This window comes from Amphibalanus amphitrite, unplaced genomic scaffold (genome assembly GCF_019059575.1).
Source record: "Amphibalanus amphitrite isolate SeventyFive unplaced genomic scaffold, NRLGWU_Aamphi_draft 001090F_arrow, whole genome shotgun sequence".
In the NCBI taxonomy this organism is placed as follows: domain Eukaryota; kingdom Metazoa; phylum Arthropoda; class Thecostraca; order Balanomorpha; family Balanidae; genus Amphibalanus; species Amphibalanus amphitrite.
Window position 1 is genome coordinate 145,112 of NW_024882584.1, and position 27,362 is coordinate 172,473.

At 44.2% G+C, this 27,362-nt stretch overlaps 1 protein-coding gene across 2 annotated transcripts in view; it reads right to left on the bottom strand.

Moving 5' to 3' along the window:
• Positions 1 to 10,333, bottom strand: part of LOC122370012 (beta-arrestin-1-like) — a 100,026-nt gene extending 89,693 nt beyond the window's left edge. Inside the window, exon 1 of one of the 2 annotated variants that reach the window (XM_043345233.1) lies at positions 9,780 to 10,333. The gene's annotated coding sequence lies outside the window, so the exon portion shown is untranslated. Of the gene's footprint in view, positions 1 to 8,088; positions 8,219 to 9,779 lie in introns of those variants that run through there. The other variant, XM_043345232.1, reaches the window with a different exon arrangement.
• Between the last annotated feature and the right edge of the window lie 17,029 nt (positions 10,334 to 27,362).

A 27,362-nucleotide genomic window follows, 5' to 3' on the forward strand; every position in this document is an offset into this window, starting at 1 on the left:
GACTGGAAAATGAATGTGAAAACTATGGAAACATATTGGCAGAGTATTGTCACTTACTATCAGGACATATGGATAGAGAATACATTCAAATTAATAAGAAATGCCAAATATCAAGGTACTCAATCACTGATGGCAGTGGACTATCATATGTTTTAATGTCAATTATATGAAAGTTAAGACTGAAACTACCTTTTACCTCGTCATAACTAATGAAAAATTGTGTGAAGAAAACATTCACAGCCTCTTTGAAGCACTTAGACCACTAAAAAACAAAAATTTTCACGTAAATATGTTGTGTCTCCTTCCTTCAAAACATCATATCGGATGGCGCCACTTTCGTCGACAGTTACTTATCTGCACGCAAATCGAGGAAAACGTGATTTGATTGACGTTTACGTGTTTCCAAATTTAAAATTACAGCATATTCAAACTTTTCAGTGTACCTTTTAACATCTAAGTACAACTAAAACGATAAAAACTTACCTTCAACACAAGGACGACGACAACCACGCGACCGGAGACGTCGCGACGAAATAAACAAACGGCGCCGCCAAATGAAAAATATTCTCCGATATGGGTAATGTGAAATTGAATCGCAATCATTTTGGGTAGTATGAAAAATGCTCTTTCCAACAGAACCCTAGTAAAAAACGTGAATGGACAAAAAATAACTTTTATTTCGACATAAATATTGGCCTGTTTTTAAGTCATCCTGGTATGCCGTAAGATTTCGACCTATAAAGTGGTGTTCCCCCAATCATTGAAGCTTGAGCAGTGAAAAATATGAAAGCCTAATCTGTTTTGCACCATTAGTGATTCTCCTAGGGTGTTGCCATTTCTCCCTAGGTGTTGCGAGTTGCTTTTGCAAAACGTGTTCCTGAAACGGCTCAATTTTTTGAGCCCTCAGCATTACGCCTATGGAAGCCTCTGACGTCACACGCTCAATATTTTGAGCGCTCAATAATTTGAGCTTTTCCCCCTTGTGCGTGGGACTGACTTTGTTCCCTTTATGACGTCATAGCTCCGTGACCTGACATGACCGGGTCATTTTTTTTCGCCAAAAGTTGCGCAAAGGATGCCCCATTGGGTACCCAAAGTTTCAGCGCGATCCTCCAAGCGGTTTGGCATGCAGCTGAGAAAAACCTCAGGGGGGGTTGCATCAACCCCCCCGGACCGGCGAGGGTTAAGTGACACGACCTCTGAAAAACTTTCAACATGTGCCCAAGCTACAACTGTTGACCGACCACTTTGATACTTTAAGCATTGATTACCGTGACAGTACCTACAAAATGTATATCTTGGATTTTCTTTATCTGTGACCTAAGGTCAGGTCAATTTTGTGACCTCTCCATTATAAGTCAGTGGGGGAAAATTCAACTCATTCTGATGTGCGTCAAAAGCGTCCCAAACAGCCAAAACCATGCTAAAAGTAGTTTCCCTTGGTAATTCAAGCCCACAGGTGTGTCCATGACCTGTGCAATGCTCATTGGAGGTCATGTGACGTCATCACAGGTCACCAACAGTTTTTGGGCAATAACTTTTGATTTGAAGGACCCCTGCCAGATTCCGAACCTTCCAGTGCCCGCCAGGAATAGGGTCAACCCGTCATATTTCACGATATAGTACTAACACGCTTCGCTACCCCGCCCTTTGCTGCAGAGCCTGCTGGACCGTGCATGGACTGGTCATCCATGGACATTGTCTTCTCGCCTGAGGCTGACCTCGGAGCAGAGGAAACTGGAGATGGCGAACGTGTTGCGCCTTCTGCATCGATTTCGCCAAGTGATGATGGAGACTGTGACGCGGATGCAACCGGTGAGGAGTCCAAGGAAAATCACCCTGTGTCATCTGAGACGAAGGCTGCTCAATCTAAGCTGAACAGATACCGGTGTGCGATGCGGCGCTTGCGTTTAAAACGTCAGGCACTGGAAGGCCGGTTGGCGGATAGCAAACCAAAGAGCGTGAAAGATGTGCTGGACTTCACGGCTGGGATCTTAAGTCCACAGCAGCAGCGGTTTTTCAAAAATCAGCTGGAAATGACGAATGTCAAGGCGAAGGGCAGACGTTTCACTGACGCCCAGATCATGGAGAGCCTGGCTATCTACTACCAGGGAGAAAAGGCCTACAAACACTTGCAGAAAACGTTTGTGCTGCCCAGTGTTCGCTGTCTGCAAAAGCGTATTGAGATGATCCAGTTTAAGCCTGGCTTTCAAGACTGGATACTCTCGGTGATGCAGGAGAAGTTCCGTGAGGCCCCAGAGCATGAAAAGCTTGTCGTGCTGTCATTTGACGAGATGCAGGTGCGACCCAACCTGACATACTTGGCTCATGATGATGTCATAGAAGGAATAGAAGATTTTGGGGAGCTGGGGAAATCTGCGAGGAAGGCCGATCATGCATTGGTCTTCCTAGCAAGAGGTCTGACTTCGAAGTGGAAACAGCCTGTAGGATACACTCTAAGCCATGGTCCTACTCCCGCATCTGTCCTCCGTCCTCTGCTGGAGGAGTGTATAAGGAAGCTGCGGCTCGCTGGATTTACTGTGGCATGCGTGGTTAGTGATATGGGTACGCCTAACCAGGAGCTCTACTCAAAGCTGGGCGTTTCTGCAGCAGCTCCCACATTCGAATTGGACGGAGTAGAGGTAGTCTGCATACACGACGTGCCGCACCTCATCAAGTGTCTGAGGAACACCCTCATGAAGCATGACATCCTCGTAGATGACAAGAGGGCCTCTTGGTCTCACGTGACCGAGTTCTTCGAAAAGGACTCTCAAAGGACGCTGAGCAGCGCTCCGAAGCTCACCCGGAAACACGTCGCTCCCAACAACTTTCAGAAAATGAAAGTTCGGTACGCCGCCCAAGTGCTCAGCCGCTCCGTAGCTGTTGGCATCTCGCTGTACAGCGCATGCGGTAAGTGGCGGTTCCTGACTGTAAACTTTAGTAGGCCAAACTCAAAACTAAAATAATTGGTGACTGGAATTAGCTCGTTAAATCAAACACCAATGAAATATTGTGAAACTTACCATATTTTCATAGACTTAATGCTCCCTTATTTAATGTCCACCGAAGCACATACTCACCTAACGGTCATTTGGCAATGGACTGGTTGCCTGTCAGTATAACAGGTGAATATTTAATTATTCTTAATAACTATTTTTCGTTTACTTCTGTCGTGAAGTGATTATAACATTTATGCTGGTAATATAGTTATTATTATATGTGTTGGCAGGCATGTTGGGGAGTGAGACCGGATCGGAGACCAGGACTGCTGATCCTGAGGACACGGCGGTATTCCTACAGCGCCTCAACGACACTTTTGATGTGCTTAACTCCAGCACCTTCAAAGCTGCTAACCCGATGAAGGAAGCCATCAGTGGGAGAAACATCGAGGACAGGAGACGCTTCCTCCAAGATACATCCGCGTGGCTCGGAAGATGGAATGTGCAGGTAAAGACTGACGTTGGGCGCGATGTTCGGCTCCGCATTGTCAATAACATTTATTCACAGCACACGTCTTCCAATTCGTAACATTTTTATTCGCGTGTCTGCTTCATAAGTCCTCGAACGAGATCAAAGACAGCTATTTTAGGTACATCTTGAGATCAAAGACCTGCTGATGTGACACCGTCGTTTCGAAATTTTCACAATTTTCGCCAAATCAGTTTTACTGCATGGATTTTGATATGTCGTTTTGTTAGGATTTTATCGCCTTGATTATGAGGCCGTATTGAACCGTTATTATCATAAGTGGTTTGTATGCAGTAACTTTTTTATTGTAATTGTGATCATTTGTGCCTTCAGGTACCGTCGGTGCGTGGTCTGCAGCTCACCATCGCTGGCGTTCTATCGCTGTGGGACACCTATGGTGGACGGGTCCTGCAGTTCATGCTGACTCGGCGCCTCAACCAGGATGCCTGTGAGAATCTCTTCTCAGTCATTCGGTCGAGAAATGGACAAAATGATCTGCCGGATGCCAGTAAGTTTCGAATGGCCCTCCGTAAGACGGTGGCAACGAACATTCTTGCGCCACCGACCGCGAACTGCGAGCCAGATGGCGACACGCTCCTCACCGTTGTGACGTCAGTGTCCCGCAGGGTGAGGTGCAACCTCACGCAAGTGAAAGTGTCCTTAGCGAACTCCGAGCCAGTTGACGTTTCACTTGCACCGATCGATGCTACGATGTCGAACATTTTGACGTACGTCGGCGGCTGGGTGTTGCGACGTGGTGCGGAGAAACATGCCTGTGTTCAGTGCTCTGCTGTGCTCGCAAAACCCGATCCTTTGGTGTGTTTTGAACGGGAGATGATGTGTGGACTGAAAAGCTTTACCGGTGCATCAGAAGTAGACGCCGGAAGCCTGGTAAAGCCCACACAGGGCTTTTACGAGATTGTCTCGTACGCTTACCGCGCTACCCAAGTCCTGTGGCCGGCTCTATTCACAAAGTCGGGAATGCTGTCGGTAATCTTAAACCGTGTCATGACTTCGCAGCCGGCGCTAGATCTATTGGCCTTGCTGTGCGATAAGAATGCATTGGTTTTCATGATCACCCTTTTCATTCGCCTGAACCTGTACAGGCTCTGCAAACAGGGATCCTCTGGGCGAGCGCCTGCGCAGAAACAAAACAGGAAGCTGCTCAAAGTCACATCTCGAGTGTAGTCAGATAGTGGGGTGACGAGCAGGGCTGTGCCATCCTTTTCAATGATCTCATTTTCATTTCACTAGGCTGAACAGTCGCTCTTGCAGTGATGGTTGTGCAAGCTCGATGTCGAAAGTTTTTTTGCATGTGTCTAAATGTGTGTATACTATATAGCGTGACGGCAGGCTGACACGTGTGCGCGCGCGTGTATGCTTGTGTATATGTAGATGCGAGTGTACTGAGGGTGTCGCTGGCGGTTCGACCTCCGCTGTCAGTCCCCACGTGTGTGGTGTGTCATGGGATGATTTCTGACGTCATCGGTCGGGGTGCGGCGTCTTGGGCTGATGTGCGGCGTAATGGGGTGATGCGCGCTGCCGTCGAGAGTCGCCGTGTGCGGGCGAGATGACAGTGATTAGAGATGAAACGGGAGCCAGCCGCTCCCGTTTCCCTGTGCTGCACCGCTCCCGTGTTGCTGGGCCGCACTGCGGCGCCTCGCGGCTCCAGTGGCTGTATTCGGGACTCCGCCAGGCCCCAGCGACGGTCTCGCGAACCATCTGCAACCGAGTGGCACGATCGTGGACCGGTATGGACTCCACACTGGATCGGGCGTCCGCCGTCCTGCGCGTGGGCTGAGCTCGGGCCGTTTGTGTCAGTGTGTGGGTGCGTGAGGCGCGCTCTCCGCGGACGGAGAGACGAATCTCGTGTCCAAATGACTGGGCTGACTGGCGTATCGTAAGTGTATTATCGTCAAAGGATACAATGAACAAACTAATTGATCATGATCAATCACTGAACGTCTTTTCGGGCTTTCTGTGCCCACTGCAGATTTTGAGTGGCGGGTGAGGGGGAGCATGCAAGCCAAGCCCATCCAATTCCTCTTCCAACTCCCGTCCGTATTATACTGGGACTTGGTTTGTAAATGATCAGAAAACAGATATGGGCATCACTTGTGCCATGTTGTAACATTTTTCAACCCAAAACGCCTAAAAATATTCGCGGAACATATCCCCGTCATTACGCTTTACACTGCGGCCCACCGCGCGTCGTGGCTAGGTTTAGTTCATCTGTTGGCCGCTAGGTGGCCGCGCTGGTCGCTGACATCAAAGGGGCCGACGCCGAGACTCGCATCCATATATCTCTCATCCATGGTACCGGCTTTGCCCATGGAAACGGCCCCAGTCATCCGGATCAGTAGCGGCTTCACTGATCCGGATACGAATCCCCTTGCCCATGGAAACGTAGTCTATTTTGCGCTCATAGCAGCATTCCTCTGCTTCAGGAATCATCGGAGAACATCGCTTCTCCACGGAAGCTGCGTGCGAGGAAGACTAGCAAATCCGGATTTGCGTTTTTTGGGGGGCAACTCATGCAGGAGCCAGTGCTGCCAGATTTGGAGGATTTCCGCAAATCTGGAGGATTTTGAACTCTATTTGCGGACAAATTTCGCTTTTGGAGGATTTTTGATTCTGGAGGAAAATCTGGAGGATTTGTCGCCCGATTATTATATTCAATTTCATGGAAAAATAAACACATTCAAGACTAAAAAGGCATTTTCCTGCCCAGCGTCACCCTACCCGTTAGGATATATCACGTCCTTAATCCTTTATCACCGTGAGACTGCAGAATGTCTCAGTCTGTAGCTATATTTGCGAGGGTACCAAACTACTGGCGGATCTAAGGGGGACATTTGGGGCAAATGCCCCCGGCCCCCCTGCAGCACCCGAAATCGACGAAAATTTTCGTTGTTTTTAAAAGATAAAACGAAAACTCAACAACTTTTATAAGAAAAAGCATCTTTTAAGCTGCACAGCAGTGCGAAAGGATTCGAAATCCGATGAGTTTTTAGAATTTGGTGAAACTTTTTTGGGGGTATAGCCCCCCGCAGCGTCCAAGACCGCCTTTCTATATCTACCAATAGGATTTGGAGGAATCTGGAGGATTTTTGTAACTGATATGGAGGATTACAACCTTCCCCATCTGGCAGCACTGCCAGGAGCCAAACCTACGTACCCCCAAATCCTATTTTCTCATCGGATTTAGGCCACTTATTTTTCGTCACAGCCCTGACACGATGAGCATTTTTTTTAACTAAAAAGAAAAAATATAGAAATGGTAACCCACCCGACCATTGCCTTTATATATCACTTTGTAAACACTTCACATTGCTTTTGTCGACCAGTTAACCCGCTCCGGGTCGGTGCTTGGCGCAACCTTTGCGGGCCGGGAGGTGGTAAAACACCCCCTGTTTAACTCGGCTCCTGGGCCACGCACTGATTGAACTATGTTTCATTATCGTTTGGGGGGGGGGGGCAAATAGGCCACTTTACCTTTGAGGGGGCATAGCCCAAAATGCCCCCTACCTGCAGATCCGCCAGTGTAAGAGACCGTTGGAGCTGGAGGAAGGTCTGCTAGGTGGACATTCAGGACCAGGACCACGGTCTGGTTACGGGTACTTGGACCGGGCTTTGCCATGGCCACCACCAATGCATACATCGACAGTCGACACCATCACGAGAGTTCAATCCACTGCAGGGGGCCCCAGCCCCTCGAGGTAAAACTCATCAAGCCTCCAGGCGGCAGCGGGCGTCGTTCTCGTCCTCGCCAAGTGGCAAGTAGGCTCTGGACACGAGGCGGCTCACAGTTGTGGCTTGGGTACTATGATTATGGTTAGAGCAGACGAAAGTTATCACTGTGCTGCTACCGCGGTTGGGCTCGAGGGGCTCGAGTGTCGACTAGGCGTCTGTGGCGCTAGCGTGTCTGGTCCGAGTTCCGACTGAGATTATGGGCTGGTGCCGGACGTGGTTTGTCCAGAGTTTAGCTGCGCTGAAGCGAAGTTCGCATTACAGACGTGACTTTAAAAAGTGTATCGACAACGTCTACACTATGTAAATAAAGTCAATTAACTACCGACCTGAAACTACGCTTAAACTCTTCGCCCACGAACTCTGCCTGAGACTTTCGTGAAAACCACCGTACTATTACTGCCACTAACACCAAGCAAAACCAATGGAGACTGCAACGCCCGAAAAGTAGGTGCAAGCTTTTGGAAATCGCGACTGCGCTTGTTGAAGACAATGGCTCATAATTTTTTTATTGCGATTTTCGAAACCAGCAGACTCGATTGCAAATGTTTTGGACTATAGGCATGTCAACTTTATTTTTCGAGACACCCTACTGGGCACCCCACCACCATGTCTCTCAGATCACCTTGCCACATGGGTTAAATATAGACTTATCAGAGTAAAATGTTCTTCGCAAACATGACAAAACACAACAAATAAAACACTCTACAGCAGGTAAATGAGACTTACAACTCTTGCCAGTTAACAATTGATCTTCTTTTACACTGTTTCACCTTTGAACCATCCTGATTTTTAAGACATGTAGCATAGCTATTTACTAATTTTTAGGTCTTTTCAAAGCCATTTGGTGCAGGTAATGTTACCACTTACCTACCATCCTGGTAAGTGGAAACTTTTTTCTGTGAGCCCTTAGAGCAGGTAGCCCCTTGGCATTCTTCGACTTGGGCAGTGGGCACTGGGCACCTTCTACCAGGTGAAAGGCAGCTGTTGCTGTTAAGTAGGTACCTATAAGGTAAGATTTTTCATACATTTGGGTTGGGCATTTGAATAAACAAGTTGGGAGAGCTGAAGCCTGTGCTGGGCACAGCTCACTCCATAGGGGCCTGCCCCTACCATCTGTTTAGGCAATTCTGGGAAATGGGGAGAATTTAGGAGTAAAAATTTAGCATACCCATGAAAACAAGATACATCCAGCCCCACTTAAATGACTCTTCTAGCTGCAGCTGCTACCACCAACTGCAGACCGACCCTGCTGGAAGTCTTGTGAATCTACCAATGGTATACCAATGATGGTATAACTAACACAGAGCAACAAAAAAACAAAGCTCTCACCAACACAAGTCCAAGGCTCGTCTCTAAAAATGAACTACAGAACGGGCCTCTACTTATGTTCTATAAATTGATTTGGTTGGCCACAATGCAACTGTGACATTTACAGGGCAGAGGATGTTTGAATAATCCTGGGAAAAGTAATAAGAATACTGAGTTTGTTATCATTCCTTGATGGCTTAGACTAGGACATAACTGAGATAAGTCATTTGTACTGACATGTCATGCACTCTGCATTTAATGGAAACAAAGTATCAGAACATTCAAGCCTTGAAACATTTCCATTTAGCTGCCTCTTAGGACAACATCTACACAATGTGAAAAGTTACTATGACATCCCATAAGAACTTGCTTACAGACTTAATTAAGATGCACAGAAATTTAGAGAGACAAGTTGCCATATAGTACCAGGCAGACATGTGCATGGATCCGAAAAAATGGATCTGGGATCTGATCCCACAGATCCTGATCTCGGATCCGACGGGATCATAGATCCAGCTCTTTGATTTGCCGAGAGATCCGTAGGGATCAGATCATAGATCCGAGTCTAATTTTTTGCTTGGGATCCATCAAGATCATAGATCCTTGCTTATTTTACGTCAACACAGAAATCCCAAAAATCACTTGTTTCAGCTCAAAAACATTCTGTTTTAGTGATTTTATGTGATTGCACGTCATAATGCATAGTTTTGTGGCACTAATTGGCTTAGAAACACTTGTAAACCTAGTTCCAAATCTTTTGCGTGGCGGGATCCACTCAGATCACAGATCCACGTTCTTGATTTATCGTCAGATCCTATGAGATCATAGATCCAGGATAAATTTTTCACGCCGGATCCGGTGGGATCATGGATCCTAGTCTGCAGTTTACTGCAAGATCCACTGAGATCATAGATCCAGCACTCGGATCCATGCACATGTCTGGTACCAGGCACATAGAAAGGATTTTGTTCAGGGAGGGGCCGCAGGTAGCGGCCTAGTGTCGTACCCCTCCACAAAAGGAAAACTCATCAGATTTGGCCCACTATATCATTATTTACTTTTTCATTTTATTTCTTTTACTTTCAGCCTTCAGGGAGGGCCATGCCTTCCCCCTGGCTACGTCCCTGTATACTGTATAGCACCCACTGCAGACGAGTTTGTGAGTTGGAGTGTTACTGATTGACAGCATTGCACTTACCACAGCCCCAGTGTTATCAAGACACAACGTCTATAGAAAATAAAAGGCTCACCTTTGATGAATTCACAGAAGACACTGGGGCTGAATCTCCATAACAATCGAGAACGATTAAAAAAGGGCAGCAAACCGCACAAACCCCGTTCAAGATCAAAATTGATTTCCTTTGGCACTGCGCATCAATCTATTCGTCCAAATGACAATTTTTTAGGGCAAATAATGGCCGAAGTCTTTTTCTCCCGATTCTCATCACATATATCACCACTCGAGCACTGATAAATATTAAATCAGCGACCAACTAGCGAACCGACCTCACCCACCGCGCTCACCAAACAAACTGAGGGTGACTGCGCAGCATTTGTCTCTATCGCCATCTTGCGAAAACAGCTGACTACTCAACTGACAAAAATTGTTGAAGCATATGACGTCAAATTAAAAGTATTTCAAAATGCAGTCATCCGCAAAAGGTGTTCAAGTTGTTTTGAATATAAACATAGGCGGATTTCGATTTTGCTTTATGACCGATGGAAGATGAGGCTTTCAATCCATATACACTCATGCTGGTCACTGGTGCTCAAGGCCAGGAGAAGGCCGACGCCCAGGTATTCTTTTGTTTGACTAGTGCTTCTCATGTCACTCAGAAGATGTCGCTAAAACGCACGGTGTCTGCCAGACTGGTAGCTTGTGCTGCCACCTACGTAAATTATTATGGTGCAGATGACGCTGCATGTAACCATCCAACCACCGCATACCGCTTGGCACGTTCTCCCTCACAAGCAACATTACCAGGTCCTCCGGGCTGACGGCTGACGGACCAACCAGACAACCAGTGGTGTGGGCAAGCCCTTGATTTGACTGCATCCTCTCTGGGGGAGGGGGGGGGCATACTGAGTGGCAGGGTGGGCTGTCCCAGTGTCCCATTAGGACAGCCCCGTCCCACCGGACGGAGCGGTCTGCGCCACTGGAGAGTACCGTCTACGGGCAGTGACTCACTCAGTCAAATGTCTCCACCCTGTCCCTATCCTGTCACCCAATAGTCCAAACTGATCAGGCCGAGCTTGCCGTAAACAAAAGAAACAAACATGAATGCAGGTGCGCACAGCTGTCGGTGTGACATCTCGGTTACAGCACGTTGTAACTACAGAAACAAACATGTGTATAAGCCTGTATAAGCCTGAGGCGAGACTGGCAGATTTCGAATAATTTCGTGTGCTGCCGTCATCCCCAGTGTGAATGTTGTTTTTGTTTGTGATGTGCGCGCGCCAATCAGATGTGATTCAAGCATGAAGCGGTGCCATGTCTGATGATTGAAGGGGCAATACATGTTTGAATAAAAAAAAAAACATGAATGCAGGTAGGTAGATATGCAGTGGCGGATCCAGAGGGAGGCCATGGGGGCCATGCCCCCCCCCCCCTGGGCCTCCCGGAGGGCAACATCACGGAGTTTTTTTTTTTAATTCATGACGGAGGTCACCGACGAGACCTTCAACCCAGAGGTCTCCTAAGGGGGCACCATCCAGAAGGTCTATTGGAATAGGGTACCGTTTTCGGGGTCTCTCGGAGGCCCATTTCTGTCCCTCGCCTCGGGTGGGGCTATTTCCATCCCGAGGTCCGCGGGGGCACCATAGGGGAAGTTGGGGCAATGCCGGAGTTGGGGCAAAGCCGAAATTCGAGATATTTCGAAAACCGTACGACATGGTTGCCACCTGTCAGTGATGCTCTGAAGCTTAAGTGACTACCAATTATCGCATGTTTGTTACCAGTCGTCATTCGGAATACTTCGGCTGTGAGGGCGCCAAGAGCGTTTTCAAGGTACGTTTCCTTTGTACTACATGCGTCTTCGAAGCTGTATTTCCTACTCATTATGCTACCGTTTGTCTGGCCAATTCGGTCAGGTAATCTTCAGCACGTCTTTGCATAAGTGTGCTGCCTATTTGAAATTTATACAGCACGTTGAAAAGTTATGGGCCTGCAAATGAAAGTATGGCTGGCTGGGGTAATGCCGAAAACGTGCAATTACGCGCGTTAAAGCACGTTACGTGAACTTTACCGCTGTAGAATAGCAACTGACATGACCCGGCAACTTTTCATTCACGGAATATGCGCAATAAATTTTTTAGGAAAACTCACTGAGTTTTCGTTGAAAAAACTTGTTTTGTTTCGTAATTGTGCAAGAAGCATATGAGGGACCTTTTTGTCCCTTCCTGCGAAACGGTTAAAGACTTATTTCGGTCACAGCTCAGGCCAATCTCTAAGGGTCAGTCGGGTCACTTATTTCTTAAAAGGGTCCTTACGGCATCCAAGGACCAATTCCGGCTTTTGAGTGCGCCACATCAGCATTTGATGCTACGACAGATGTCGAAATCTGAATATATGTTACAGGCCGTATGAAAATTCGGTCCGTTTGCAAACGGCCTGGCCCAGTCAGGCCATATGAAACTACCTGAAAACACCGGCCGTTTGCAAACTATGACCTGAAATATCAGACCGTTTGAAAACGACCTAGTTAGTTTCGGCCTAGCGGATCCAGGGGGGCCACGGGGTCATGCCCCCAAGCCTGAAAGGGGAACAACATATATTTTTTGTCCCCAAAACACTTAAGAAAAATGAATGTGAGAAGGGCGTAGTAGGTAGGGAGAAAATACCGTATCATTAAAAATCTGTGAGCTTGATAAAAGTGTTGGTCTTGTCTTCACCCAAGAAGTTCTTATTGCACACTTTAACCATGGATGAAAGAACCTTCATCCCCTGGTTCTCCTTCATCCATGCTTTAACTCTCGATCGACGTGTGAAGTTATCGTGTAAGGTATCATGAAGCCGATCGCGACGAAACTTTAGTACCCTCATGGTGACAAAGTCTGAAAATTTCATGACCCTGACCCAAGTGAACTTTGACTTGTGGCCTATTTCTCGAGACTATCCGTGCGTTCGGAGAGCATGGAATATTCACCGTCCCCGGGAATATTCCCCGTGCCTCGTTCGGAGGCGTATCTCTCTGAACGGCTAATCTCCGGAAATATTCCGCGCGCATGGAATATTCAACGGATTCCACGTGGAATGTGCCTCTCCGAACGCACCATATGTTTGGCCATGTTGGAGGCCATGTTTGGCCGGAATAGCGATTCGGTGTATGTCGGCTCACATTATCCGCGCTTTCATAGTCTTTTCGTGGTTTAAAACGCTCAAACATGTGATATGATGTTGCTCCCACGCATTAGGGCGGATGCCAATGTCACCTTACGGTCAAGTCAGGTCATTGACCTTTGATGACCTCGGTGCACTTTTCCGAGTTTAACATGTTTCTAGGATAGTTTCGTTTAGCTGATTTTGAATTTAGCATTTTGCAGCCATTTGAACATTTACGAAGTAGTTTTGATGCCTTCGTATCATGTTACGTAGCTGCCAGTGGTAGTGGACACCTGCTATACGGACGCCCATAAGTACCCCTACTGGTTGATCTGACCTGACCTGCTCCGACATGGTCTAAACGCATGAAGACATTATCTATGATCCAAACTAACATGAAATTTGTGATCAGCACAAAAAAAAAAAAACGTATTACAGCCTTACTTTAGGAGGTTCTGACAGGTCCGAATTTTTCCGTCTTTTGGGTCTGTGACCTGACCTGGGCAGTGTTTCACGGCACGCTGCCAGCCGCTGCCAACGCTGATGGCACTTTTGGTTTCAATGGAGACATCAACAAGCCTATACCCACAACACTACCGAAGGCTGACCTTATGTAGCTCGCGGAATGCGCTGTCAGCGGCTGTCAGCACGACCGTGAAACACCGCCCTGGAAGGTCAACCAATGACCAAGGACCTTAAAATCGGGTATCATCGGCTTCGTCTCGTCACTCACGGGCAACACGCCTGTTTTTTTTCCGCGAGCTCTAGCTTAATCAGGGGCCGAACGGCAGGGGGTCCAACCGACACCTCCCAGCCCGCGAAGGCTGCGCCACGCACCGACCCGGAGCGGGCTAATTGGTCGACAAAAGCAATTTGAAGTGTTTTCAAAGTAATATTTAGGCTCGGGTTGGGTGGGCTACCATTTCTATATTTTTTTTATTTTTTTTTTTAAATATCGTTTCAGGGCTGTGACGAAAAAATAAGTGGCCTAAATCCGATGAGAAAACAGGATTTGGGGTTACCCTAGGTTTGGTTACTTGCAGGAGTTGGCCCCCCCCAAAACGCAAGTCTGGATCCGCCAGTGTAGCAACGCGTATTTTTAGTCACACAAATTACACTTTTAACCGACACAACGGCCTGTTACCATAAGGAATGATTTACCTGGCCTTTTCTTATTATATCACACAATTAACGTGCGTGAAGTTAGCGTCGTATTCCGCGACGGATTCAGCGTCGAGTCCGAATTTCAACTAAACCCAACCTATCCGATGCAGTTTGGGACGCTGATTCCGAATATCGTATTCATTTCAAATTTCAAGGTCATCTTCAAGGTCAAATCACGGATTGAAATTGAGTCCCCGATTTTTCCTACACCGATCGTCCGATCCGATTTCTGAAGGTCGCATTCGAAAGCTAGGATCAGAAACTCGAATTCCCTAATATATACCTTATTAAAAATATTTGACCTTAAAGGTCAAATCACGGATTGAAATTTTGAGTCCCCCTATTTTTTCTACACCGATCGTCTGATCCAATTTCTGATGGTCGCATTCGATAGCTAGGGTCAGAATCTCGAGTTCCTTAATATGTACCTTATTAAAAATATTTGACCTTAAAGGTCAAATCACGGATTGAAATTTTAAGTCCCCTATTTTTTCTACACCGATCGTCCGATCTAATTTCTGATGGTCGCATTCGATAGCTAGGGTCAGAATCTCGAGTTCCCTAATATATACCTTATTAAAAATATTTGACCTTAAAGGTCAAATCACGGATTGAAGTTTTGAGTCCCCCTATTTTTTCTACACCGATCGTACGATCCAATTTCTGATGGTCGCCTTCTATAGCTAAGGTCAAAATCTCGAGTTCCCTAATATATACCTTATTAAAAATATTTGACCTTAAAGGTCAAATCACGGATTGAAATTTTGAGTCCCCCTATTTTTTCTACACCGATCGTCCGATCCAATTTCTGATGGTCGCATTCGATAGCTACGGTCAGAATCTCGAGTTCCTATACATATACCTTATTAAAAATATTTGACCTTAAAGGTCAAATCATGGATTGAAATTTTGAGTAACCCTATTTTTTCTACACAGATCGTCCGATCCGATTTCTGATGGTCGCATTCGATAGCTAGGGTCAGAATCTCGAGTTCCCATATATATATAACTTATTAAAAATATTTGACCTTAAAGGTCAAATCACGGATATTCGACCTTAAAGGTCACATCACGGATTGAAATTTTGAGTCCCCCGATTTTTTCTACACCGATCGTCCGATCCGATTTCTGAAAGTCGCATTCGATAGCTAGGGTCAGAATCTCGAATTCCCTAATATATACCTTATTAAAAATATTTGACCTTTAAGGTCAAATCACGGATTGAAATTTTGAGTCCCCCTATTTTTTCTACACAGATCGTCCGATCCGATTTCTGATGGTGGCATTCGATAGCTAGGGTCAGAGTCTCGAGTTCCCTCATATATACCTTATTAACAATATTTGACCTTAAAGGTCAAATCACGGATTGAAATTTTGAGTCCCCCTATTTTTTCTACATCGATCGTCCGATCCAATTTCTGATGGTCGCATTCGATAGCTAGGGTCAGAATCTCGAGTTCCCTAATATATACCTTATTAAAAAAATTTACCTTAAAGGTCAAATCACGGATTGAAATTTTGAGTCCCCCTATTTTTTCTACACCGATCGTCCGATCCAATTTCTGATGGTCGCATTCGATAGCTAGGGTCAAAATCTCGAGTTCCTTAATATATACCTTATTAAAAATATTTGGCCTTAAAGGTCAAATCACGGATTGAAATTTTGAGTCCCCCAATTTTTTCTACACCGATCGTCCGATCCGATTTCTGATGGTCGCATTCGATAGCTAGGGTCAGAATCTCGAGTTCCCTAATATAAACCTTATTAAAAATATTTGACTTTAAAGGTCAAATCACGGATATTCGACCTTAAAGGTCACATCACGGATTGAAATTTTGAGTCTCCCCGATTTTTTCTACACCGATCGTCCGATCCAATTTCTGAAGGTCGCATTCGATAGCTAGGGTCAGAATCTCGAATTCCCTAATACATACCTTATTAAAAATATTTGACCTTAAAGGTCAAATCACGGATTGAAATTTTGAGTCCCCCTATTTTTTCTACACCGATCGTCCGATCCGATTTCTGATGGTCGCATTCGATAGCTAGGGTCAGAATCTCGAGTTCCCTAATATATACCTTATTAAAAATATTTGACCTTATAGGTCAAATCAAGGATTGAAATTTTGAGTCCCCCTATTTTTTTCTACACCGATCGTCCGATCCAATTTCTGATGATCGCATTCGATAGCTAGGGTCAGAATCTCGAGTTCCCTAATAGGTCAGGTCAAATATTTTTAATAAGGTATATATAAGGGAATTCGAGATTCTGACCCTAGCTATCGAATGCGACCTTCAGAAATCGGATCGGACGATCGGTGTAGAAAAAATCGGGGGATTAAAAATTTCAATCCGTGATGTGACCTTTAAGGTCAAATATTTTTAATAAAGTATATATTAGGGAACTCGAGATTTTGACCCTAGCTATCGAATGCGACCATCAGAAATTGGATCGGACGATCGATGTAGAAAAAATAGGGGGAATCAAAATTTCAATCCGTGACTTGACCTTTAAGGTCAAATATTTTTAATAAGGTATATATTAGGGAACTCGAGATTCGGACCCTAGCTATCGAATGCGACCATCAGAAATTGGATCGGACGATCGGTGTAGAAAAAATAGAGGGACTCAAAATTTCAATCCGTGATTTGACCTTTAAGGTCAAATATTTTTAATAAGGTATATATAAGGGAACTCGAGATTCTGACCCTAGCTATCGAATGCGACCATCAGAAATTGGATCGGACGATCGGTGTAGAAAAAATAGGGGACTCAAAATTTAAATCCGTGATTTGACCTTTAAGGTCAAATATTTTTAATAAGGTATATATTAAGGAACTCGAGATTCTGACCCTAGCTATCGAATGCGACCATCAGAAATTGGATCAGACGATCGGTGTAGCAAAATTAGGGGGCTCAAAATTTCAATCCGTGATTTGACCTTTAAGGTCAAATATTTTTAATAAGGTATATATTAAGGAACTCGAGATTTTGACCCTAGCTAACGAATGCGACCATCAGAAATTGGATCGGACGATCGGTGTGGAAAAAATAGGGGGACTCAAAATTTCAATCCGTGATTTGACCTTTAAGGTCAAATATTTTTAATAAGGTATATATTAGGGAACTCGAGATTCTGACCCTAGCTGTCGAATGCGACCATCAGAAATTGGATCGGACGATCGGTGTAGAAAAAATAGGGGACTCAAAATTTAAATCCGTGATTTGACCTTTAAGGTCAAATATTTTTAATAAGGTATATAATAGGGAACTCGAGATTCTGACCCTAGCTATCGAATGCGACCATCAGAAATTGGATCGGACGATCGGTGTAGAAAAAATAGGGGACTCAAAATTTAAATCCGTGATTTGACCTTTAAGGTCAAATATTTTTAATAAGGTATATATTAGGGAACTCGAGATTCTGACCCTAGCTATCGAATGCGACCTTCAGAAATCGGATCGGACGATCGGTGTAGAAAAAATCGTGGGACTCAAAATTTCAATCCGTGATGTGACCTTTAAGGTCGAATTATCCGTGATTTGACCTTTAAGGTCAAATATTCTTAATAAGGTATATATCAGGGAACTCGAGATTCTGACCCTAACTATCGAATGCGACCATCAGAAATCGGATCGGACGATCGGTGTAGAAAAAATAGGGGGACTCAAAATTTCAATCCGTGATTTGACCTTTAAGGTCAAATATTTTTAATAAGGTATATATTAAGGAACTCGAGATTCTGACCCTACCTGTCGAATGCGACCATCAGAAATTGGATCGGACGATCGGTGTAGAAAAAATAGGGGGACTCAAAATTTCAATCCGTGATTTGACCTTTAAGGTCAAATATTTTTAATAAGGTATATATTAGGGAACTCGAGATTTTGACCCTAGCTTTCGAATGCGACCATCAGAAATTGGATCGGACGATCGGTGTAGAAAAAATAGGGGGACTCAATATTTCAATCCGTGATTTGACCTTTAAGGTCAAATATTTTTAATAAGGTATATATTAGGGAACTCGAGATTCTGACCCTAGCTATCGAATGCGACCATCAGAAATTGGATCGGACGATCGGTGTAGAAAAAATAGGGGACTCAAAATTTAAATCCGTGATTTGACCTTTAAGGTCAAATGCTTTTAATAAGGTATATATTAGGGAACTCGAGATTCTGACCCTAGCTATCGAATGCGACCATCAGAAATTGGATCGGACGATCGGTGTAGAAAAAATAGGGGGACTCAAAATTTTAATCCGTGATTTGACCTTTAAGGTCAAATATTTTTAATAAGGTATATATTAGGGAACTCGAGATTCTGACCCTAGCTATCGAATGCGACCATCAGAAATTGGATCGGACGATCGGTGTAGAAAAAATAGGGGGACTCAAAATTTCAATCCGTGATTTGACCTTTAAGGTCAAATATTTTTAATAAGATATATATTAGGGAACTCGAGATTCTTACCCTAGCTATCGAATGCGACCATCAGAAATCGGATCAGACGATCGGTGTAGAAAAAATAGGGGACTCAAAATTTCAATCCGTGATTTGACCTTTAAGGTCAAATATTTTTAATAAGGTATATATTAAGGAACTCGGGATTCTGGCCCTAGCTATCGAATGCGACCATCAGAAATTGGATCGGACGATCGGTGTAGAAAAAATAGGGGGACTCAAAATTTCAATCCGTGATTTGACCTTTAAGGTCAAATATTTTTAATAAGGTATATATTAGGGACTCGAGATTCTGACCCTAGCTATCGAATGCGACCATCAGAAATTGGATCGGACGATCGGTGTAGAAAAAATAGGGGGACTCAAAATTTCAATCCGTGATTTGACCTTTAAGGTCAAATATTTTTAATAAGGTATATATTAGGGAACTCGAGATTCTGACCCTAGCTATCGAATGCGACCATCAGAATTTGGATCGGACGATCGGTGTAGATAAAAATAGGGGACTCAAAATTACAATCCGTGATTTGACCTTTAAGGTCAAATATTTTTAATAAGGTATATATTAGGGAACTCGAGATTCTGACACTAGCTATCGAATGCGACCATCAGAAATTGGATCGGACGATCGGTGTAGAAAAAATAGGGGACTCAAAATTTCAATCCGTGATTTGACCTTTAAGGTCAAATATTTTTAATAAGGTATATATTAGGGAACTCGAGATTTTGACCCTAGCTATTGAATGCGACCATCAGAAATTGGATCGGACGATCGGTGTAGCAAAAATAGGGGGCTCAAAATTTCAATCCGTGATTTGACCTTTAAGGTCAAATATTTTTAATAAGGTATATATTAGGGAACTTGAGATTTTGACCCTAGCTAACGAATGCGACCATCAGAAATTGGATCGGACGATCGTTGTAGAAAAAATAGGGGGACTCAAAATTTCAATCCGTGATTTGACCTTTAAGGTCAAATATTTTTAATAAGGTATATATTAGGGAACTCGAGATTCTGACCCTAGCTATCGAATGCGACCATCAGAAATTGGATCGGATGATCGGTGTAGAAAAAATAGGGGGACTCAAAATTTAAATCCGTGATTTGACCTTTAAGGTCAAATATTTTTAATAAGGTATATATTAGGGAACTCGAGATTCTGACCCTAGCTATCGAATGCGACCTTCAGAAATCGGATCGGACGATCGGTGTAGAAAAAATCGTGGGACTCAAAATTTCAATCCGTGATGTGACCTTTAAGGTCGAATTATCCGTGATTTGACCTTTAAGGTCAAATATTTTTAATAAGGTATATATCAGGGAACTCGAGATTCTGACCCTAACTATCGAATGCGACCATCAGAAATCGGATCGGACGATCGGTGTAGAAAAAATAGGGGGACTCAAAATTTCAATCCGTGATTTGACCTTTAAGGTCAAATATTTTTAATAAGGTATATATTAAGGAACTCGAGATTCTGACCCCAGCTATCGAATGCGACCATCAGAAATTGGATCGGACGATCGGTGTAGAAAAAATAGGGGGACTCAAAATTTCAATCCGTGATTTGACCTTTAAGGTCAAATATTTTTAATAAGGTATATATTAGGGAACTCGAGATTTTGACCCTAGCTTTCGAATGCGACCATCAGAAATTGGATCGGACGATCGGTGTAGAAAAAATAGGGGGACTCAAAATTTCAATCCGTGATTTGACCTTTAAGGTCAAATATTTTTAATAAGGTATATATTAGGGAACTCGAGATTCTGACCCTAGCTATCGAATGCGACCATCAGAATTTGGATCGGACGATCGGTGTAGATAAAAATAGGGGACTCAAAATTTCAATCCGTGATTTGACCTTTAAGGTCAAATATTTTTAATAAGGTATATATTAGGGAACTCGAGATTCTGACCCTAGCTATCGAATGCGACCATCAGAAATTGGATCGGACGATCGGTGTAGAAAAAATAGGGGGACTCAAAATTTCAATTCGTGATTTGACCTTTAAGGTCAAATATTTTTAATAAGGTATATATTAGGGAACTCGAGATTTTGACCCTAGCTATCGAATGCGACCATCAGAAATCGGATCGGACGATCGGTGTAGAAAAAATAGGGGGACTCAAAATTTCAATCCGTGATTTGACCTTTAAGGTCAAATATTTTTAATAAGGTATATATAACGGAATTCGAGATTTTGACCCTAGCTTTCGAATGCGACCTTCAGAAATTGGATCGGACGATCGGTGTAGGAAAAATCGGGGACTCAATTTCAATCCGTGATTTGACCTTGAAGATGACCTTGAAATTTGAAATGAATACGATATTCGGAATCAGCGTCCCAAACTGCATCGGATAGGTTGGGTTTAGTTGTAATTCGGACTCGACGCTGAATCCGTCGCGGAATACGACGCTAACTTCACGCACGTACACAATTATAACTTCCAGTGTGCAGCAAGCGTCCTCAAGCTCTTAAAACGCGTGTCAGCTTTGACGAATTCTGGATAAAATTTGAGATAAAATAGCAAAACATCAATTTCGGCATTCCCGTAGATCATTTTTCCCATTTTCGGCTTTCCCCGCAGTCCGGGGCAACGCCGAAAAAGTCACTTCTTTGATATTTTTAGTTTGTGCGCTTAACCCGCGCCCCGTAGGGCTACCGGCGGACCCTACCACCCGTAGGGGGGGGGGGGGGCATTTCGGCCCCCCCTAAGATCTCGGAAAGTTACCGGCCGATTTTCAAAATTCAAACGGCGTTCGATAGCCCCATCCGGGAACTACCTTGTGACCAAATTTCATTGACCTAGGTCAAACCGATGACGTCACAGGTCAGGTCAAAGGTCAGATTTTCACCGTTCACAGGCAATTCAAGAAATGTGCTGTGAAAGCGAGTAAATTGGTAATTTATTGAAAACCATCGATGGTACATTGTTCGTCAAACACATACTTTGCTATCTGAGGTCACTGATACCAGGTCAGGTCACAGCGAGGTCAGGTCACCGGGGGTCACAATATGAATGTGTCGTGTGATACATGTTTTATGGTCCATTTTACATGACAAATGCGATTATGTGGGTAAGGCAGCCTTTGGGGCCAGCCTAGGTCACGTTTTTGTGAAGGTTAGGTCAAGGTCAGGTCAAATTAGGTCAAATTTCAAAGTTAATATTTTTGCATAAAATGGGTATCGATTCGATGCAGCTCGTCACGGGGAGTCTAATGGTGGTCTTCGTTTTGCTCTACGAGTTCTAGAATTGCCAAAAATTGAGTTTGAAAATTTGACGTCATTATTTTTGAACAGTTTTTTCGCTATAACTTGGCCAAAAAACGAGGTATCGATCTGAAATTTGGTATGCAGATAGAAGACGGTAGGCACTATCACATATATTCCGGTTTTTTTCGAAACTCAAAAAACTGTTTGGATTTTTTGGCGAATATATCCAAAAAAATGCTTTTTTGATTTTTGGGGATCAAAACTCAAAAATTTCAAAAATTCGAGATAGCAGTTTTGTAGCCCTGTCAATTCTACACCTTTTATGTTTCGATCATTTTTCTGTATCTTCAAAGCTGTAGTCCTGACAGGTCTTCTCGCGAAGGTCTTTTTTCGGTCGAAAATGACAGAACATGACGTCACTCTGACGTCATTTGTGGCCAACCTATCATAGCCTTTGGAAAAAATTTTTGTCACAATGTGTAAAATTGATGCCCGGAGGGGTCCTGAAAGTTTGGTGGCGATATCTCCAGCCGTTTAGGAGATATCGACCGAAAAGGACAGGGGGGGGGGCCGTTTCGGCCCCCCCCCTACGGGGCGCGGGTTAACGGTATGCGAATTCATCAAATGCGCCTGGTATGTTTGAAAGGCAAAAGACTGGCCTCTCGAATGACGCCAACAAGAATAGCTTATGTTGTCTACCTTGCGTGCTACGGGCGTCAGAAAAAAAGTATTCGGCGTTCCCCCAACTTCCCCTATCGAGTTCTCTGAGGGCGCTATCCCGAGTTCTCCGTGGGCACCATCCCATGGTCGGAGGGGGCACCATCTCGAGGGTCCGGGGCACCATCGTGAGGTCTGGAGGCACTATCCCGAGGTCTGAGGGCAGAGGGGGCACCATCCCGAAGTCTCCGGGGGCACAATCCCGAAGTCTGTCTCAGGGGGCACCGTTCAAAGTTTCCAGGGGCACCATTCCGAAATCCGAGGTCTGAAGGAGCACTCTCCCCAGGTCTGAGGGGGCACCATCCCGAAAAGTAAGTGGCCGAAATCCGTGGATTTTTTTAGGGGGGGGGGGCACCAAATGCCAGGAGGCACCACAATACCGTATGCCCTTGACGAAATCCTGGATCCGCCACTGTAGGTATGTGACATGATACTAGAATAGGCAGTACTTTCCGATAGTATTGTATCACCAGAACTACTAACGAATAGTGTTTGTCTATGTCAAACGACCTGTGGTTGCTTGGAACATGTTCAATGTTCATCACGGGTTTGGCAGATTAATTGGTCCGATCGTGACACACATAAACATAAGCTGAGGCAAGAAGACACGACTCCCTGTACCTCTCCCTCCTTTTACCCTCTATCTTAAGATGAATACTACGAGATGTGAGGAGGATTGGGCTTGAGAGTTGAGACCAATGTGAATCGGCAGTGTCGCTAGAAACATGCGGCCCATGAACTTCGTAACAATGCCATAAAACCTCGTTAAATTAGCCAGTTTGAGACATAGAACGCCAATAGGTATAAAACCGTGAAAGGGCCCGACCTATCCACCCCACTCTCTTGAAAATTTTAAAAGCAGCGTAGTGAGAAGCAGCAAACGGCATTCGAAAAAGTGTCGGGCCAGTTCTTGGCGCCCCTTCGCCAGGACGGAAAAGCCGTGTTTGAACACATCTCCCGTTTAAATCGGCTACTAGGCCACGTAGCGACACGGCGACGATAGGTAAGTGCAGTTCGAAAGAGCGTCAAAATCACGAGGAAAATGTTTTAGGTCAATTGTTAGGTCCGGTGAAAGGGGTTCTGCGACACCTGAGCGAGCGCCATTTGAGCGAACGACATTTGAGGGAAGCATTTTCAGCGAATTATCAATTTAAACGATTGAGTTTTTGAGCGATTCGGTGAATTTAATGATGTACAACGATTATCATCTTAAGCGAGGACCAGAATCAGCAAAGCCAGTTTGAGCGAATTTATTGCGATCAATGGGAGACCAATTGAGCGAATACAGTTAGCGAAAACGCCCTAAAGGGAAATTGACTATTTGCCACTTTTCGGGAATTTTCACTGTATTTCGTACGACGGCCGGCAGGAAAAATTCTGTTTTACTACTCCTACGACCCGAACGACGACGGCACCGACTCGAACGAAGGACGAATCGTAATATTTGCTTCGGACGAAATGTTGAACGAAATGTTAGATGACGATATAATGTAAACGGGGGTGACTTTGCCTTGCTGGGTGACTTTGCCATGCTTCTCAAAAAATGCTTTAGGGTGATCTCCAGTGATATTTTACGAAGAATGTAATACTTTTTTATGCACAAATGAAAGATAATTGATGGGCCTTCCAACATAACCAACACTGAGAGATAAGTTACCATTAAATGCCTAACTGGGCTCCATTTTATTGGAGTCATTGAAATGGTCAAATTTGAAGAGGTCCGAACTTTCTGTCATCTAACAATGTTCTAGACCAACTGCGATGCTGAAACTTGGTATGGTTGATCATGACAAGGCTGTTAAGTTGGCATATCCAACAAAACTGGCATTTGTCACTTCATTTAGCTAGTATTTTTGGTGGCGATTCTTCCAAGTGAATTGCAGGCCACATGGGGTGACTTTGCCACCATGTTATCAATGCAAAAATGATATAGGTACTTATCCGATGCAATTCAAAATAAGTTTTAAATGTAGCATCATTTTGATCTCCAAACTGGTTTTTAAAACGTAAAAGTTTATATATTAAACATTAACACAGGAAGGCACAGTGGGAGTATAGAAAGGCAAAAATCACCAAAATAAAAAAGGATGAAGCTGGGCCCAACTTTTCAGCACAGTCATGATCATCTACAACTCCTGAGTTTGCCAGTAAGACTGGCTGAAGAAATCTGTATCATTTTATAGATCAAAACGCTGATAATAAGGGTGTCGGTAGGTTCCCGAAAAACGTCCTCTTTCTTTTCTTCTTAATGCCGCTGGAAAAAAGCGGCAAGGTCCTAGAGTACCGATACAATAATATCTTTGCTTATTTATCTATTCTGAACCATTTTCAGTTTCTATTTACGATCAAATCTCAACTATTTTCAACAAATATAATGTATTGTAAAAAGCAGGATATCTCTCCTTTTTTGTACATCGTTTAAGAGCAAAAAACCTCGAATTGCTTTATTTTTTCATATTAAACAATTAACCCTCGCCCGCACATGGGGGGGGTTGCCATCCCCCCCAGGTACTCTTTCTGCTCTGCACTCAACATTTTTAGAGCTAGAGGGCTGATTTTTCGTATAGCTGCTCCTCTATCCTTTGTTGATGTCCACTGAAAAATTTGAAGTTTCTGTGATTTTTGGTTTCGGAGATATGACCTTGTTTTTCAGGTCATGTCATGACCCAAATGGCCAATTCTCAACATCTTGCGTCTGCCATGGGCCTTGTGAGCTTTTGACACCCTGATTTCGGCCTTTTTTGACAGTCTTACCTCCCACCTATCATGGAACATGTTGTTCGACCATGTACAGACTACAGGGGTCAAGGTCAGGGTCAAGGTCAACCTAGGTCATCTAAGATAATTGCGTTTTAGGCAAGCTGAATATACTTTTTGTGAAGTTTTTTGACTGCATTTTTGGTAAAAGCTTCTCAGATCATGATTTCATGTGATATGGACCCAAAAACAATCGGTGCACACATCAGTATACACACAGACACACACAGACATAGGTACAAACACATATAATTGACCTTGACCTAACTTGACCTGAAATGACCTCAGCAGCAAAATTCTGGTCGGGTAGTGTGACAAAGAGGTTCTAGTTGGCTTGGCACCAGAAAACAGCATCGTCATCGGTATTTGATAAGCAGCGCACTTGATATCCAACGGTGACCCAAAACAGCAACATTTTTTAGTTTGACCTGACCTGGAAGGTCAATGACTGACCTGAGAAGGTAAAACTGGGTATCATTGGATTGGTCTCTTCCCAAAGAATCTTTTTGGTCTTTACGGCTAAGCTCTATCTCCAACAGGAACGAAATGGCGCGGGGGGGGGGGGTGGCAACCCCCCCCCCCCCATGTGCGTTCTAAGATGGGAAAATGGCATGTGCGGGCGAGGGTTAAGGATGATTGCCCTTCCCCATACAATGGAACAAAAATGCTTGAAAAGTATTTGTTAGCGTTAAAAAAACCATTATTTGGCATAGTGGCAAAGTCACCTCTTTTTCAGTTTAACTTTGCCCCGACTCATTTTCCTTAACCCTCGCGGGCCCGGGGGGGGGGGCGTTTTTCGCCCCCCCCCCCTGGCGAATATTTGCGATAGCTCCCAAACGCTTAGGGATAGGAAAGCGAAACTTTCAGTACCTTTTTTTCCCATCAATTTGACATCTTCTGAAGTAAAATTTTTTGACCTAGCCCCCTTGATGACGTCACAAGGTCGATTTTTCTAGACCCCTGCAAGGCAAACTTCGGCGTCACAGACGCGAACTTCAAATAGCTGCTAAAAATAGAGTTTTAGAGATAAAGACAAATTACGAGCACGGTAGTGTAGCGTTTGACCTAGAGAAAAATAGAAAAATAGTTTTGGTGACCTGAGGTCAGAGGTCAGGTCAACGACCCCGAAATGTGGTTTTAGTTTTTCGCAAATAACTTCGACAAAAATGGTCCTAGAGCTACGGCAGTGGTACCATCGCATTCGCCTGGTCAAGCCGCGTCGAATGATATATATTTTGTTTGGAAAAGGTCAAATTTTATGTTGACCTCATGTGACCTCGAATGACCTTTGGTTGACCTTGACACATGAAAGGTCGTTTATGATGGATTTGTACCCGCTGATCACGAATCTGGCATCCATTTTCCTCTAAGCCTTCATTTAGAGCTTCCGGATAGCAAAATTGTCTTATTTATTATTACTAATTTGAATTAGTGAAATAGCCTCTAGCAAGGATACTCTTCTGTGACCTTGACCTTTGAGCAGCCTTGTATCGTAAGATGAACCACAAATAGGGAACTAATAAGCCTCCAAACATTTCAAAACGTCTTGGAAGTTAGCACGCAAGATGTACGAAAAAGTGCAAAGTTTGAGGTCAATTTTGAGCGTGACCTTGACCTTGACCTTTGATTTTGAGCACATATTCAGAATTCTCAGATTCTCTTCTTTCGTTTGATACCCAATTTTGCCGGTTTGATGCATCCTGCCATCCTCTAGAAGGCTTACTTTGAGATCACTACACATGTGCCGGTTTTTGCCTTTGACCTTGACCTCTGACCTTGAAAATTGACCTGAGGTCAAAAATTTTAGGTGCTTTAGAATCGTCTCGTAAGGACCTTTCGTTTGGTATCGCTTTTGTTTCCGTAGCTCCCTTATTTACGGAGTTAGACAGGGGGGGGCGAAAACGCCCCCCCCCCGGGCTGCGGTGGTTGGGATTACCCCCCGGGCCCGGCCGGGTTAACAAATTATATTTTTAGGCAAGATATAAATACGATAATAGCAAAACCCCAAAGAGCTAATCTTCACCCGTGTTTTGAACATAGAGTCATCCCAATAAGTTAACAAGTTTAAGGAATGCAAGCGTCTAAAGTTGAAAACATGGCAAAGTCACCCACGTTTACTTCGTAAGAATTAGGGCAAGAATAGGAAGCTTTACAACCCTAAATTCAAACGCGGAAATTTGTTTGCAACAGC